This window comes from Mirounga angustirostris, unplaced genomic scaffold, assembly GCF_029215605.1.
Source record: "Mirounga angustirostris isolate CCGP_5_RB_7025 unplaced genomic scaffold, mMirAng1.0.hap1 SCAF_8, whole genome shotgun sequence".
NCBI lineage: Eukaryota > Metazoa > Chordata > Mammalia > Carnivora > Phocidae > Mirounga > Mirounga angustirostris.
The window spans coordinates 131893742-131912682 of record NW_026991716.1 but is presented as its reverse complement, the minus strand read 5'-3'; positions in this window follow the sequence as shown (position 1 = coordinate 131912682).

The following is an 18941-nucleotide window of genomic DNA, read 5'->3' as shown; positions in this document are numbered from 1 at the left end:
GTACTTGAGAACTACTAAAAATGATACAAAATAAAAAAAGGAAAAGAAGAAGTTGTGGTCCTTGTCATTAGAACTCATTTAGAATGTGCATTACTAACCTCTTCTTTCCTGTAAAAGCAAGAGGAAGGAAAACAAGGAATTATGTAGGTAAATCATCACATTGATAAGGTACCTACGTAACTACCTGCTGCCTCAGATAAGCTCCGAATGTCTCCAGCATTCCATTCTCCAAAGGCCATGCTGCTTTGGTCACAGTAACAAAGAATGTCAAGAAGCATGGAAAGATACACATGTTTTTCCTGGAACCGGATACTTGTGCAAACACAGTAAACATTTTTTTAAATGATTTGAATTATGCATAAAAGGAGAGTAGCAGGAAAGTATAGAAAGCGTGGTGATCAGTAGATGGTGGGATTATAGAGAATTTTTTTTTAATATTCTTGTTTTCTAAATTTTCTGCAATAATTTGTAAAATAATTATAACAATACTTTTGTTAACATTTGAACAATGAGAATTGCTAATTCCATGATTTTCTGGGTCGTTTTCTCTAATTCTATGTGCTGGGAAAAATAAGTAGACATAGAATTGTTTATCTCCACTCCAGTGTCTGTTGTCTTTTGGCAACATGAAACATCCAGTTCTAAAGAGCAGCTGCTGAAGAGAGTAAATAGTCATTAACAGGGTTGTACTTATTCTTCATGATTTCCGCCAAAATCTTGAAGACAGTCTTATTCACCCCCAAGATAGCACTTGGAGGCACACATCTGGATTTTGTCATTTCCCATGTAGCTGCATTGGAGTATCAGATCATTGAGTTGTAATTACATTTATTTTAGCTGTGATGCAAATCAAGAAGTCTTTGGGGTTCTTTTTTCAGCTACTTACAAATTTTCTTGCATAATGCAGCTAGATGGAACTCCAGTAGGATGTAAGATTCAGCAGGGCATTTTGAAAAATATCCTGGAAGAGTAGAGTGATGAATGGCTTACATGTCATCTGAATCTGTGTCTGGACTCTGTGTTAATTATGCATTTCTGAAAACAGATGGAATGGCCAGACCAAACTGCAAAGCCATTAACAAAAGCCCAGGAGTCTGAAAACGTGGGTCTACAAAAGGCCACCCTCTTAAGGGCTAGTTGAACAGCCACAAGTTCCACCAGTTGGACTGAGCTGGGAGTGCCCTGCTCTACCAGAGAGGTACCTGAGGTGAATTGCATTGCTTATGATGCCTTCAGTGAAGAACACTGACTCCCATCTCAGACAGTTGGTCCCGAGGGGCTCACCAAGTAGCCAGAAGAGGAAGAAGTGGGGGTACCATTCCCAATTCCAAAGGCTCTCAGGCAAGGGGCAGAGCATGGCGGAAGTCACATCCTCCTGTAATTTGGAAAGACCTTTGTTGTCAGGTTGAGCCCTGTCCTGAAGGTAAAATTTCCATTTTACCAAGGAGGCATCAGGGGCTTTGCTGAGCTTCTGCTGGGAGGCATATCTAGCCCAGGGCATTGTAGGAACTTGAATACAGAGTAGTAACGAGTGGGGGCTGGGTAGGAGCTTGGTTTCCAAAAGAACTCAACAGGATGCCAAAAGTTGGCACTCAAGAGGGATATACTGGGCTGCCACTGAGGTGGGCGCTTAGTCTAAAACCCCACACGAAGTCAGATAGACTCGTGTTTGGTCCAGAGACTCCAGGAGGTATGGCCAAGTGTGACCAAGGACTCAACTCAGGATGTAGAGCCAGGTGGGAGTAAAGTTGAGGCTTGCTGGAATGCCCATGAGACAGCTTCTAAAGTGCACTGTTGGGCCTCACCCCCATGGAAGCTGGCAGAATTGTGGATGATTTCATATACAGGGCAAAGAATTAGGAGAGAACATGAAAAGGCCTAGTATGTGTTGTGCCATCTGAGTGTAGCGAGTGGTTCAATAGTGAGCAATTGATGTTTGATGACCAGTGGAATCTCTCAGCACCTAGATGACCAAATGATGCTCAGAAACTTGACAGGTGAGTCTGTGCCTTGAATCTTGTGGGGGGTGGTTTCCCAGCCACACTGCCTATACCGCTCCATCAGAGGGACATCAGCATAATGTCATCTATATAATGCTCCAAAGGGCCATTTCCCAATCGTAAGGTATTGAAATCCTGGCAGCAGAAGTGACATGCTATGGCAGGGCTATTTATCTCATTGTGAGCTGCATAAATGTGTATTAAGCCCCTTCAAAAGTGAAATCAGATTGGGATTTCTCTGTGACGAAAACAGAATCGACCACATTAGCTAGAACAGTGACTGCACAGGACACTCCCTGGGCCAGTTGCAGGTCTTCCATCAGAATTCTACAGCAAGAGGAACTGGATCCTTAATAGGGAGGACACAGCACTGAGGTTTCCATAAACAGTGGTACTGGCTTAAGTACAGGCCAAATGGGGCTGGTGAAAGAGGAGATCGTGGGCTTAATGATTCTGTCTCAAGCATATTTTGAACAACAGGGTATAGGTCCTCAGTGCTCTGTTTAAGTTGGTACTGGAGGGTGTTTACCATCCTGACTGGAAGAGAAAGAGGCATCAGTGTCCATTTGGTGGGTTCTACCAGGAAGGCCAAGAACTTGGGCTTGTTCCATACAGTGCCATGTCAATGTATCCATGCCTGTAATAGGAAAGAAAGTCAAGGGGGCCACCACCAGAGGGAGCTGTTTGAAGCAAGTGGTACCAGTATTTGCATCAAAATGGATTTGTACACTTTTGGTTATTTTACTGGCAATGCCCAGTGTGGAGAAGAGCTCCCTCTTTGGGAATGAATTAAAGGGACTGCCTGGAATGGCAGTGACTTGGACCTTCAAATCTAATTGGGCCGAAGAGACTGTGTATTTTTATTGTCCCAGTGGACCACCAGAGTGGTATAGGGGAGACTATTACCAGGAGGTGGGATAAGCTCTGGGGGCCACCAATTTCCTAGGGTAGGGGCTGAGATGGCTGCCAGTCCTGGGGGTCAGGAAGGGGGCAGAGGGTGTATCAGGGACTGAGGTGGGGCCAGAGCAGTTAGAGGGCAGTTGCATAGGAGGTGGATGGCCTGTAGAAGGGGGCTGTAGCTGGGAGAATGCTAGTTCTAGGGCCTCCAGTTTAGAGATGGGCTGTCCAGAGAGATCAAGTGCCCAGGAACTCTGAGATTTCATAACTCTTAGCAGAGGTTTGCCTATGTATTCTCACAAGGGGCAAAATTAAATCAGGGATTTGTTAGAAAGGGAGTGGGGACCCCCTTTATTAGGGCAAGTTTGTGTGAGGGTGACCCCTGTGGGGCAACAGAGGCAGAGGGGCCTAACTGGAGTATCTGGGTATTTAGGCAGGAATTTCTTCCACATCTAGCAACCATATCAATGCCCTCCAGTACTTTTGAATGGGTTTGGCAGTTCCAATAAAATGTAATAGAACTGCCCTATAATTAGGGAGAGTACTTTGTAAAAAGATTCTCTGGACTCGGAGTCAAATGGGGCCCCTTCAGAATTGGAAATGAAGAGGAGATCATTTGGATTAGCATGGTTATCAAAAAGATAAGAAATAACAAGTGTTATTTGGAGGATATGGAGAAAAGGGAACCCTTGTGCCCTGACGGTGGGATTGTAAATTGGTTCAGCCACTATGGAAAACATTTTGGAGATTATTCAAAAAAATTAAAAGTAGAACTACCATGCTATCCAGCAATCTCACTACTGGGTATATATCTGAAGGAAATGAAATCACTCTCTCAAAGATATTTCTGCACTCCCACATTCATTGTTGATTGCAGCATTATTCACAGTAGTTGAGACATGGAAATAACCTAAGAGTCCACTGATGGATGAATGGATAAAGAAAATGTGGTAGATAGATGCAATGGAATATTATTTGGCAGTAAAAAAGAAGAAACACCTGCAATTTGCAGGAACTGGATTCACCCTGAACGCATTATGCTAAGTGAAACAAGTCAGAGAAAGACAAATACTGCTTGTATTTGTTCACTTATAGGTGGAATCTTAAAATGTTGAATTCAAAAAGTAGATGGTAGAATGGTGGTTGCTAGGGGCTGGAGGAGGGGGTGGGAGACGTGGAGAGATGTTAAAGAGGACGAACTTCTGGGTTATAAAATGAATAAGTTCTGGGGATCTGCTGTACAGCATTGTGAGTACCGTGAGCAAGATTGTATTACATACTTGAAAGCGGCTAAGAGAGTAGACCTTACATATTCTCAACACACACACAGAAAGTAACTATGTGAGGTGATGGAGGTGTTAAAACTAAGCTTATTGAGGTAGTCCTTTCATAATATATATGTGTGTCAAATCATAACTTTGCACACCTTAAACTCATACAATGTTACGATGCAATTATATCTCAATAAAGTTGGCTGCAAAAGAAACTAAAGAAGAAAAGATCCAACTCCATGTACTAATTTAGTTTCAATTTTTTTTAAGCAATCTCTATGCCCAACATGGGGCTCAAACTCATGACTCTGAGATTAAGAGCTGTGCATTCTACCTGCTGAGCCAGCCAGGCACCCTTCCATATACTGATTTAAACTTGAATTTTTCACTTAGTAAACAATTTTGAACATCTTCCTAGTTCAATAAACTTAGGATTCATTACAACTCTTAAGATACATAGTACTTCATTGTATGAAGGTACCACAATTTATTCAAACTTCTTGTACAGTTAGTTAATTTTCATTTTTTTAAATCAAAACAATACTGTGGCAAATATCCTTCTAAGTAAATCCTTCTATTTATCCTGCATAATTTCCTTTAGATAAGTTTCTAGAGAAAGATTCCTGAATTGAATGCTGTAATGTATGTAATGTATTGGGTTAAGGTGTGTGTGTGTGTGTGTGTGTGTGTATACACATACATACATGTAAGAATGAAAGAGGAATGATACCGCAGTGCCTGGTATTAGAAAGGCAGGGGTTAGCACCTAAATTTACCAGCTGTGTGACATTGGGGAAGTTTCTTAACTCACTGTGCTTCAGGTTCCTCATCCATAATAATGAGAATAAATAACCGCCTGTCACATAGGTTGTCATGAGAAAATGCATGTGAAGGGGTGCCTGGGTGGCTCAGTTGGTTGGGCATCTGACTCTTGACTTCGGCTCAGGTCATGATCTCAGGGTCGTGGGATTAAGCCCTGCATCAGGCTCAGCATTGGGCATGGAGCCTGCTTCAGATTCTCTCTCTCCCTCTCCCTCTCCCTCTGCCTCTTCCCATCCCACCCCCACTCTCTCCCACTCTCTCTAAAAAAAAAAGAAGAAAGAAAGAAAGAAAGAAAGAAAGAAAGAAAGAAAGAAAGAAAGAAAATACACATGAAGTGCTCAGCACAGTGCCAGACAATGAGTCCTTGTTGAAATATGTGTTAATATATTTAAAATGCAGGTATTCTTGGGTACAAACCACCACAGATACTATAATGCAAGTGCTCTTAGAAGTAGCAGAGGCCACTTCACAACTGAGTTACACTAATAAAAGCAACACACAATGGATGAGCTCAGATATAGACAGATATCACAAGAGAAAAAGTGTCTTCCAGGGTAAAAGTTTGAAGAGAGTACTAGACTGCAGCCTAATCAATAGTATTATTATTATTTTTATTAACATATAATGTATTATTTGTTTAGGGGTACAGGTCTGTGATTCATCAGTCTTACACAATTCACAGCGTGCTAAAGTTAAAGATTCTGATAACAGAAGGGGAGTAGTCAATTTTGAAATAGGAATATTGGGAAGAGGTATGACAGAGGCACAATCCAGGAGAAAAGGTGCCTGTGGACCAACATGGATGTTGGCTCAGTAGCTCCATCCCTCCAGCGGAAGTGGATGCACCGCTTTCCCAGCTGGCTGGCAATAGGAAAGAAAACCATCCAGTTCATGCCCCTTGTTCTGTCCCCAGGTTTATTTAATCACCTTCTGATTATAATCTCCATTCCCATGGAAACTGTGCTGTAGAGAAGAGAATGCACTGACTGAATCTAAATATTTCGGCCCATGCAATAGTTATATTTTAAGAATAAATTAATAAATCAGTGTTCTATTTTGTTAAAAAAAATATGATAAAATTTATATTTAAAAATGTGCATGGAAATACACTGATAAACTTGAAAACACTTTATGAATGTTTACTATTACATTGGCAAAAACTCACCATATTCTGAGAAAAATCTACATAAGAGGGAAATACTTCCTGCCTTCCTTCCTTTCATATGTGTTCAGGGAGTGGTGAAGCTGGGGCAGGCACTTCACGTTCAACAACAGATGAGTGCAGGAGAAGTCCTTGCTCCAAGGATAATGACCACAACAGAAGGCATGCGTAATGATAAACTCAGATGAATCTCTCTAGAGCTGAACCCATAGTTTAATGGTCATGTACAATTTAAACACTAATTGAATTTTAATTTTCTCACAGATGCATTAAAAAGCAATTTATCAAAAAAGAAAAAAAGCAATCTATCATGACTTTTAAATGAGCTTTCAAGTGGAAACTTAAGGAGCACAGTAATAGATGCTGAATGAATTTTATTATGGTTCTGGTGTCTGATAATTCTGTATTTCATTTCCCCAAAGAAGAAATTAACATTAATTAGAATTAATTAATTAATAACAAAAATGAGAAATTTTAATTTTAAACTATTTAAGAATTATACATGCAGATCTTATCTCCCATCTCACCAAACATTTGTTTGGCCAGAATAGAAAATTTCAGCATTTGGGTTTTTTGGTTTTGTTTTTAAATATTTATTTATTTATTTTAGAGGGAGAGAGAGAGACAGAGAGAGAGCATGAGCAGGGAGAGGGACAGAGAGAGAGGGAAAGAATCTCAAGCAGACTCCCTGCTGAGCTTGGAGCCCAAACTCATGACCCTGAGGTCATGACCTGAGCTGAAATTAAGAGTCAGATGCTTAACTGACGGAGCCATGCAGACGCCTCCCCAAATTTCAACATTTGATTCAAATCAATAAAAGATCTCAAGGACTTTATTACAGATGCATTTACCTAAATAACTGTCTTCAAGATCTTTTTAGGAGACACTGTGGGAGGGTGGGTAGTAAAGGCCAATGTGTCTATCCAGGGATTATGACAGGTAAAATATACGAAATAATGAAGCAAATGGAAAAAGATCAGAGTTTAAATCAAGCAGGAAGAAGATTTTCAGAAGAATAAAATATAGTATTGGATCATTACTAAGAAGAAATTTAAATTTTGTTTGGAAACACAGACTATACAGCAGTTCATCAAAATTTGGCAAAATTTGTTCAGAATTTAAATGCACTTCCTATATTAACTGAGGCCATTGTCTTTATCAGTTATACAAAAACTATTAAGATCCAGGTGTAAATTCATATAAATATGAATGTCCTTAAAAGTTTTTGAAACAAATGTAACATGTATTTTAACCATGAAGCAAACGCCCTGTATTCTTTGCTGTTATGTCCTTATATTACCCATTTATTCACTTTCTCTACTATCCCCTAAACTATACCACTTGAAAGGGAACCTGAGTTCACCGTCCCCCAAACCTGTTTATATGCGGGATTAGGATTTCTGAAAACCAAACTCAAAATCTAATCCTGGAGTTGGTTAAATAATAATGCAAGATGAATCCCCACTCTCACTGAGTCTTTTAGGTTAACATTAGGGCATCGAGTATGAAAGATTAGATTTCCGAAAACTTGGGATGATAAAATAAGAGCAGATTCTGATGAAGCTGAGATAATTAAACCCCAAATTCTGGCAAGCCACCTTTGCCAGTAGGCACATCCTCTTCTCTCCTGTTTTAGAAAGTTAGTGTGTCCTTACCTGTAGAGACTGCACAGGTCTCCTGTGAGGTAGGTGTCTCGCACAGACTTCTAATTCCCCTCAAGACTTCCTTCCACCACAGCACAGATCTCCAAGTGAAATTCACTGGGGAAAGTTCCGTTCTTGTGTAAACTTCCAAGCAGCTCTTTTTGTTCTACATTTATGTACGACTTGACAACCCAGACTCACCAGACAGCTTTGAAGCCCCGTGTGATAAAGACAGAACTAAACAAACAATAGGAAACAACATCAGCAACAGAAATAGAACATAAACTAAAACAATTTGAAAAAAAAAAATGATGGAAAAGAGTAGGAAAACAAAAAGAAAGATAAAGTATCCATGGAGCAAGAATGAAGTTCTACACAAAGAACAGTCAGAGAATAAGATGCGTTCACAGGAATTAAATATATAATAGCAGAGATGAAAAACAGTAAAAAATTTTAAAAGATAAAATAATATCCCACAAAATAGATAAAAAGGCAAATATGTTAAAAAGGAACAAAAGGATACAAAAACTAGAGGATTAGCTCTGGAGGACAAACTTCCATAAAATAGGAAATTAGAAAGAGAGAATAAAGAAAACAAAAGGAGAAATTGTCAAAGATAATTCAAGAAAAATTTCCAGACCTGAATAACCTAAGTTTCCATATTCAAAATATTCACAGAGATGATCTATAAAATAAATGAAACAAATAGGAGTATATCATTGTGGTATTTTGGAACATTTATCTAATCACTAACAAGAAAAAAGAAAACAGTTTAAAATGATGAGATGAAATGGAATTGATTTCTCATAGAAATACTTGAAGCATGGCAACAATGAATCAAGGTCCATGCATCCTTTATATAGAAGCTACTGGAAGATAGGTTCCACTAAAATGAGAAGACATCCAGAGAGGAAGAAAAAGAGACATGAAATACACAAGAGACATTCAGGGAGTCCCCAGGATTATGGTCCAAAAGCTCTTAGGATGATGACCTGGGCAGCAGACCCAGAGGGAAAGCAATTCATATGGGACTAGGTCAAAAGGCTTCAGGAAACTTCCTCCAAAAGATGAAATTAATAGAATATATCTAAGTGTTTCAACTTAATGACACAAGAGTTACACAAATAGGGGACATATGAGAGTTGAATTAATTATAAGTACATAGAAAACCAAGCAACCAAATAGTAGAAGATTCCAGGGAGAAAAAAATTACAAGTCATCATAGTATACTGCATGGCTTGGTACTAAATAGCTAACCAGCCACAATGTTGATGTACAATATTGGGAGAATGGAGAAATAAGAAGCATGCCTGCAGGTAGTGGTAGAGAAAAAGAAGTAAGTCCTCAGCTTTCATAGTGCCAAATTCATAGATTATGCCTAAGATCGAAAATTTAGGGATGGCTGGTCTCAATAGATTACACAGAGGTAAAAACCAAAAGAATTAAAATTGTTGCCTGGAGGGTGAGATGGAGGTGAGCAGTGTAAGGGAACTGTTTCCTTGGTAAGCCATGTGGAATTATTTGACTGCTTAAAATACGTGCTTGAATAACTTTGTAGGGCTGTTTGACTCAGTATGTGCATGTATAGCTTTGAGAAAAGTTTAAAAAATTAAAAACACAATTTATTCATGAATGATTAAACATTTCTGATCCTGTCTAAATGAAGTCTTAGGAGATTAAGCACAAACCAAGATAAACGAGTGGATAATTGTAATCAAATATATTATGGTTCACATAATTTAATCTAAATGTTACTCATCTTAAACTCAGTAGTTTGAGTGAATCATTAATAATGCACAGATGACACTAAAAAAGGAAGAACTTGTTTTTTAAGTCATTCATCTATTTTTTTGGTCAAATTATACAGGGAATGATTTTTCCAGATATCATCATTTGTTGTAGTCTGATGGGGAGGGCTTCCCCATAAATCTTGACACTCAGGACAATTTATCTTTGATCCTCCAGATCCGAGTTGGATATCCCTAACACCCTAATATAGATGTATGGATTTCACCATATTTTTATACATTATTCTTCCCTCTCAGTCAGTGGGGTTTGTAACCAGTCATTGTAGCTTTTCTTTTCTTGTCCCTATAAATGTTGGCCAGCTTGAAAGTCTAACATCAAAACATAATGAGTGTAATCAAGTGTTGGAAAGAAAAGCCATCTGAAAAAGGTTATTCCCTCCCACCCCCAACTAATGTATAGGTTCTGGCAAAAATGTTCCTTCTGTTATTTTTAAGACTGCCTAAGACTGAATAGTTCCCTCATTGAACAAGCTATGGAGAATGAATACATCCAGGTCACAGTCAACCTGGTCCTCAAAGACCTCCTAGTTTATTTGATTAACTTCAGCCAAAAGATAAATTATATAGTTATGTGACATCTGAAAGTGACTTTGATAAAACTGGGTACATGGTGACCTAGAAACCTTTAGACTTTGTCGGATAGGGGTAAGCGTAACAATGTAAAGGCCTTTTCTCTCTGTGGTCAATACTCACTGGATCAAAATAACCATTATGTTATCCTGTGTGCTTCTGTCTGCCCTGACTCCTTTCATTTAATCAGACGCCCTTTGGAAATTCCATTTTCTCCTCTTCAGCTTTGTTTCCTAGAGAGAACTTTTTTTGGCTATGCTATCTTGCATATATTCTGTCCTTCCGTTTGGACAGACTTTGGAGCTGTGACTACTCAAGGTTCCCACAGGAGTGGCTTGTAAATTTGATGTTTATTAACTCGGTTGAATTAGGATTTGTCATTTTCTTTTCTGAGATGTCTTAAAATAATACATAGTAAAGTCTAAAACAAGTTTATCCACTCTAAACATTAGTTTCTTAACAAGCAATATATTGAATAGATTTAACCCCATATGAAGACTATGTAAATCCATTAAGGTTAAGGAATCCTTCTTTTACTTAACTCTTCCTTCCTTTTATTCACCATTATTTCTTACTGCATATGTTTTTTGGATGGTGGAAGGACAGAGAGTGGAGTTTCTTCTTCCCACAACTGAAGCATCCTTGCCACCATTATAAAGCTGGAAATCCTTACACAGTTATATTTACTGTCTCCAGAGACCCTGGTGATAATAATTTCCATTGTATTATCTAACATCTAATTAGTCCATTCTTGGAGGTAAAATTCCAAGCTTCCTTCTAAACAGATTTAGAGTGTAGACCGATACGGCACAAACAGAACAATTCACTTAATAAAGAGGTATCTAAGAATAAAGAAAAGTTTGTTAGATTATAGGTTTGACTATTGTTTCTCTAATTAATTTTGTCTGTTTCTGTTGGATATAGTTTTTTTTTTTTTTTTTTTTAAAGATTTTATTTATTTATTTGAGAGAGAGAATGAGAGACAGAGAGCATGAGAGGGAGGAGGGTCAGAGGGAGAAGCAGACTCCCCGCCGAGTAGGGAGCCCGATGCGGGACTCGATCCCGGGACTCCAGGATCATGACCTGAGCCGAAGGCAGTCGCTTAACCAACTGAGCCACCCAGGCGCCCTGTTGGATATAGTTTTAACAATGATTTGGGAGTTTTTGTTGGAGAACTGAATCCTGTGGGCTCTTTGAAATGTGATAGGAAGTCGTTTTTCTGCTTTTCTAAAATTGGTCAAAATGACAGAATAAAGAATGAAAGAATAAGAATAAGTTGAACATACTCATTTTTTTTTTACTATCCAGAATTAAATATTTGTAAAATATTTGGAATAATGAAAGAATTTATTCCATCCACATATGAACAATTTGGTCTGATGATGACAATGCAGTGATTTGTTTGATTTATTGCCTGATTGCCTGGGCATCAGCTTTTTTTTTTTTTTTTAAGATTTATTTATTTATTTTAGAGGGGGGAAGGGGCAGAGGGAGAGAGAATCCTAAAGCACACTCTTTGCTGAATGTGGAGCCCCACATAACTATGTCTCAGGACCCTGAGATCATGACCTGACCTGAAGTCAAGTGTCCGCAGTCCAACCGCCTGAGCCACCCAGGTGCCCCCTGTGCATTAGCTTTTTAACAAAAAAAGACAGTGAAATTGCATTTGTCATTGTACTTGATGCAAACAACTCATGCAGAAGTTACCAGCTGACAGTCTTGTGAATACTAACATCACAATATATAATATGTCTTAAGCAAGGATGAGCTCAGGGCAAGGGACAATAATATAATTTACATTTCACTGAGTGAAGTAATCTTTTGAATTTTAGTCCATAGTCTCCAATGTTCTATGAAGCCTTTCTTTTCTTTTTGCACTAACATAACTGAAACTTAGGGCAGTTTAGAATGCACTTGTCAAATCAATCCCAGCACAGTGTTCTGTTAACTCTAATGATGCTAGCGGAGAGTACATCTTCTTGTCCTGAGGATTCTGGGAAGTCTAAGGGAGAGGCAACTCAGGAACCCAAAGCCTTTAAGAAGCTTCTCAATGGCATTTTCCTCAGGCATAGGACCATTCCCCTCCTTGAACACTGACAAAAAACACTCATAACATTCTTCATACTTTATTCAGCAAATGATCCATTAGAATAATTTACTAAATTTAGGATTTTTTTTTTAACTTCAACTTCACCATTAATGGGTGTTTTGTATGGAAAAAAAAAAAAAGCAAGCCTTTGTATCTAACAGCAAGTCACAGATTTAGTACACTTGATTTATTATAAGAAAATATTGAGCACCTACCGTGGGATGACCTGATCGGGTGGAGGCCGGTAGCATGGGCAGTGAAAGGATTAACCCAAGACAGAACAGAGGAGATAGAAATTTATTGAACACACTGCAAGGGAGCAGTGGGTAGGGCAGTAAATGAGAGACTGTCTGCCAGGAGGCAGTGGTGGGGTGGGCAGGGTCGGGGGGCTGTTGTTAAGAAGGGGAAGTGAGGAGGTATGACAACGTATGGAATTTTCCTTTTTTGGTACCTGTGCCTACTTGTAAGTAGCCCATTGGTCAGCTAGGGTTTATGGATATTTTGAGGTGGGTCGCCTAATGAGCCTCTTTGCATTCAGCCCCGGTGGTCACTGTGGGCCTTTTTACTTTCCAGGTTTACATTGCTCATGCCTGTTGCCTAAAAGCAGCCTCTACACCTACCCTATCCAGCTCCTATACTAGGACTTGTGAAGTGATAGGTCCAGCACAACTGTCATCCTCCAGGATTTAGGGGTCCAGTTCCTACTACTGACATGGATCCTAAATCTGCCATTCTAAAAACTAAAAGCAACAAGATTGGCTTAGAGGTTTAAAAAACAAAATTCAGCTGAGTAGATTTAAAGATCAAATTGGCTTTATCGATGATTCATGAACTGGGCAACAACATCCCATCTAGCAAATAGGAGGGAGCTCCCAGGGAGTCGTACAGTTGAAAGGTCTTTATAGGCAGATGGAAAATGGGACAAGGAGGTTATTAGAAAAGGAGAAGAAAGGATAGTTTCAGGCAGGGTCACCTTCCCTTAGGGGGAAGGACAGGAGGTCTCATCATGAAGATTACTTCACTAAGTGCTGATCAGGAAATTCGAGACTGGTTTAAAACTCCACTCCTAGGAGAGGCTGAAACTGCAATTAGATTAGGCATTAAGTCTTGATAGAGCTTAGCACAAGTGACTCCATTTGGGGCCTGTTGTTTCTTTTTAACAGATGTGTCCAATGAGGCTCAGGGGAGAGAACCCCCTCCATGTGCTGAGGATGCTCTGACATTTACAAAGCCCTCACAGAGGTGATACTGGAGTAGGGACTTGAGGGATGCTATTTATGTGCAAAGAAAACTATAGAAAATTTCTGAACTGACATTTTAAGGTATTTGATGTGGGGAACAAGGGCAATAGAAAAAAATTAAATTTCCTTATTACTTACAACCCATTGACAAGTCCTTGAAACAGGCAGAGTGACCTTCCTCTGGGAGCTCAGCTGTCTCAACCTTGACACTTTGCTAAGAGCAAAAGACAATCTTAACATTGTCCCAAACCCCCCAGGATCCTCTGAGTCTACTTTAAACATACAGAAATTCCTTTGGAAACTTGCTTTGTCTCTATCTCTCCTCAAGACACATGTGGGCAATCATCCCCCAAGCATCTAGCCCACTGACACACATCTGAGGGGTCTCATGACTGAGGTTTTACTTAAGAGTAATAAAGGACCTTTTCCTAAAAATAGCTAACCCCCTCAGGGTCCTGGAAACCTTGTTTCTAAAATACCTTGGAGGGTTGTGCTGTCCCTAACCCCACCCCCCAAACTTGAAAGTATATAATCAGTCACCCATCACAACCCCAGTGCACCTTTTTCTGCCCATAGATCCTGTCCTTGTGCTTTCATAAATCCACCTTTTTGCACCGAAGACATCTCAAGAACTTTCTTGACCGTTTGCTCCAAACCCCAACATTTCCACATCAGTATTCATCTTATTTCTTGTATCAGTTAATATATCAGTAATTTGGAAAAACTTCTAGGTTGCTCCACTTATGAACAAATAATATTATTGTTACTTTATATGGGATAAAATATACTTGAGTAACAGAGGCATTTTCCTCAATTTTTTTTTCAGTACCATCATCTTCATTAACCTAATGCCCAACTATTTTCCCAACTGATTCAAATTAAATAAGTCATTTCCCGTGGAGGGTCAGGTAATCCCTGTCTTTGCAGGCTAAAGTAATGGACAAATGGCATCTAGGAAAGGACATCTATAATTAATGATGAAGGCCAAATAAGTAATTATGGAAAGGCAATCTTGAAGTATTCGTCTGTGTAGGAGTGCAATATATCATATGAATCTTCATTTTGAGTGGCAAAGGTACAATAGATTTTGGAAACTGATTTTTTTTATACAAGCAATTTCAAATAAGTCATACTTATTTGTGATCTTTGTGAGCTGCATAGAATTTTAAATCGTTGCTTACTCTAGCTGCTAAATCACAGGAACGTTTTACTTGACTTGATAAATTATCTGGATCTATACATACCTTCACTGCTTAAGTGTGAGCCAAGAGAAGTGGACTGAAAACTAGTGTGCAGAGCTGCCTTAGTGCAATTTCCTTACAGTGATGATTCATGCACTTTCACAATTCCGAAGGTCACTGAAGGGTGTGTTTGTGCAAATCTGGGGAGGCCAGGAGGTCAGAAGTGAACTGGAAGCAAGGTTCTGTCATCCTCATGAGTTATCAAAGGATCCGCTAAGCCTTAAACATGAAACTATCCATTCTCCCTAAATGATTTATTCAAGGGCGGGGCGGGGAACCAGTAGTTAGGAAAATAAAACCTAAAGCAATGTTGGCAGTTTAAAAAAAATACATGCAGGTGATTTCAGCAGAGTCCAAAGATGAGTATGCTGTTGATTAAAAATTTGGTGTTCTTTTTTTTCCTAATATGAAGTATTAACACTCAACTTGTTTTTACTTTGAAAGAACAGGACCTAATGAAAGACACATTTAGCATATTTCAGGTGGTAAAGGAATAAGCCCATAGTGTAGACATTGTTAAAAGATAACAAACAAGCCCAACTGGCATCATTTTTCCCCAACAACAAACCCAGGCTTAATTACTGTTTCATCCTATTCCAGGAATGTAACCTTTTAAAAGTCAATTTCCTGATCAGAACTACTGAGGTCATCTTCATGATAAAAACTCAGCCTTTCCTTCCCAGACAAAAGATATCCTGGCCTGAAACTATCCTTTCTTTTGTTTTGCTAATAACTTCTTGCTCCAACCTTCTTCCAATAAAAACCTTCCATTTCCTAGGACTCCTTGGAGTATCTCTCTACTTGCTAGATGGGATGGTGCTGATCCATGAATTGCTTAATAAAGCCAATTAGATCTTCAGATTTACTTGGTTGAATTTCTTTTTCCTAACAACATGCTAAAACAAAAAGGTTCCTATAGTTTATGGTTTCCACCAGTAAATAAAAATTAACCCCTGATGTGGGAAACAAAGGCAGAAGAAAAATTATTAAATTTCCTTACTACCTACAGCCCATTGACAGGTCCTTGAAACAGGCAGAATGACATCCCTCTAGAGACTCAACTTCCTTGATGTTGACACTTTGCTGGGGCAAAAGGCAATCCTAGCCCGACCTCCCCATCCTGGCATGTCTGTTTGCCTTGATGTTCTGTTACTTGCACTCCTTTTATGATTTTTTTAATGTCTGTATATAGTCTCGCACACTTCCCGTTAGTTAGAGCAGTGGCTCATTAGGACCCTGATTCTCAATCCCGGGAGATGTCACTCTAGTGAACACATCAGATTCTTGGTGCCTGAGTGTGTGTGTGTGTGTGTGTGTGGTGTTGTAAAACCGCCCACATGATTTGGAGGCATTTTCCCTCTTTCCTCCACCCTCCATGTCACTGATACAATGTCTCCTTTTTTGATGTTGTTGTTAAGTGAACATTTCCTTTGTTATTTCTTAATTCTTTTTTTTTTTTTTAAAGATTTTATTTATTTATTTGACAGAGAAAGACACAGCGAGAGAGGGAACACAAACGGGGAGTGCGAGAGGGAGAAGCAGACTCCCTGCCGAGCAGGGAGCCCGATGCGGGACTCGATCCCGGGACTCCAGGATCATGACCTGAGCCGAAGGCAGTCGCTTAACCAACTGAGCCACCCAGGCGCCCATTTCTTAATTCTTTTAACATCTGAGGACATTATTCTCCTCTTGGCTGTTACTTTGCAATGCTGTCTTTGCAGGGTCTCTTTTTGCCATCTTTGCAAAGTCTTTCTCTTCTACACAGTATTTCTACATTAGAAATTAGAATTAGAAGGAATTAGAAACAGGTACCTCAATTGCAGTTCTCAATTTTAATATTGACAAAACAAAGCAAAACCACAAATTCATCTTGTACTGACCAGCATGGAACGAGGTTCTAAATGGCCTCTAGAGGGCTATGGGATGGCTTTCCTCAGGGGACCACAGTGCTCCTTGCATTGTGGTGGTAATGCATAGGTACTAAACCGAAATTTGGCCCCAGTTTGATCACTCTTATCCTGTGTTTTAAAATGAACTTTTAGGGGCGCCTGGGTGGCTCAGTCGTTACGTGTCTGCCTTCAGCTGGGGTCATGATCCCAGAGTCCTGGGATCGAGCCCCGCATCGGGCCCCGCATCGAGCCCCGCATCGAGCCCCGCATCGAGCCCCGCATCGGGCTCCCTGCTCCGCGGGAAGCCTGCTTCTTCCTCCCCCACTCCCCCTGCTTGTGTTCCCTCTCTCGCTGTATCTCTCACTGTCAAATAAATCAATCAATAAATAAAATCTTTAAAATCCTTTATTTTCTCCATGTTTCCTAATTTCTCCTTTTTTGTGTGTATTTTGTGTATTTGTGTATGTGTGTTTACTCTTCAAAATGTACATCAAGGATTCTCATTTGTCAAAGTTCCAATTTTACATATTCATTTACCTACTGTTAGGAGTCTTTTCTAATTCTTCTGCCAATATAAGGCATGTTGAACACTTATATCTTCTTCACTGAACCAGAAGAATAGGGTTGAAAAGATACTGAACCTCATTTTGCCTCTAACATTTATCACTATCTGGCAGATGAATACATGACTGAATAAACTGTGTTTTTAGACTATTTGTTCACTTGATTTGTATCCCAGGTTCTGTATCAGATTTTTTATACATATTTTAATAACCTCCTCTCTTACTTCTCCTGTTCTTAGCAATATTGTTATATGTTACATATAAATATATAATTGTATACCAATACTATAAATATAACATATATTATGTTATATATGGTATTATAGTATTATGTTATGAGATATATATACATTATATATAGGCAAATGAAAATTCAGAGAACTTTACTTGATATGCATATTTTACTGAGTGAAGAAAAAAAAAAAACACCTCACACAGGGAAACTTCACACCCAGTCTGTTGTGAAGTTCAGAAGCACCATGTCAGGGGATGTCTTATGAAGTGGAAATGGAGACATTGTTTAACCTTTACAATGAGTGGTGATTACAATGCCAGTTTCCAGAAGGCAGGGGACTGGTTAAGAGTGATTATCTTATGCCAATTTAGGATGATGACTTGTTTCATTTATGAGTCATAGAGGCATTCGCAAGAAATAATCTAAGTTGAGTTTAACTTACATTCTTGAAATAAGCTAGATTTAATTTTATGTGGCTTGAATGGTTTTGTCTGCTTAGGAGATTTTCAAGTCTGGTTTCCATTATATATATATATAAAACTTCATTAATTCTATCTTCATAAGTTCTATCTCCATTAATCATGTCTCATATTTGATGCTGTTCTATTATTTTAAATATTTTATTTATTTATTTGAGAGAGAGAAAGCACTAATTAGAGGGAGGGGCAGAGGGAGAGGCAGAGAATCTCAAGCAGACTCTGCACTGAGCAAGGAGCCTGACGGGGGGCTCAATCCCACAACCATGAGATCATGACTTGAGCTGAAATCAAGAGTCAGAAGCTTAATGGACTGAGCCACCCAGGCATCTCCAAAAATATTCTTAAGAGTGGAGCCATAATGGGGCGCCTGGGTGGCTCAGTTGGTTAAGCGACTGCCTTCGGCTCAGGTCATGATCCTGGGGTCCCGGGATCGAGTCTCGCATCGGGCTCCCTGCTTGGCGGGGAGCCTGCTTCTCCCTCTGACCCTCCCCCCTCTCATGTGCTCTCTGTCTCTCTCATTCTCTCTGTCTCAAATAAATAAATAAAATCTTTAAAAAAAAAAAAAAGAGTGGAGCCATAATGGACCAGTAGCATAAGGGACAAGTGGTCAGGGGCTGCCTTCACTTACTTACACTCTTTCCTCACCAGCACATTACGTCTGGTGATGCTACTCCCACTTTTCACATCAGTGTCTTTAGGTACCCTTTCAATGCTTCTGGCAGCCACTAACTAGAGTCTTGAAAAGAAAATAATGGCAATAGCAAAAGTCTTAAAAAAAGATTTAAATATAATAAATATTCTTTCCTTTAGTGTATTTCACAATCTCCCCTAAGTGTGTGAAACATATTTTTTTGCCTGATTTGACTGTATCTGGTGCTTCATATCCTCTCTTATTATTTCCACATGTTTTAGGTCTCTTTATTTCCTAAAAATAAATTTAGAAAGTCATCTCATTGCTACTTCAGTCTCATTGTGTTAGTCATTTCACCTTTCTCTGAAGAGCCATGGAAAATGTGTGTCAAAGCTTTGCT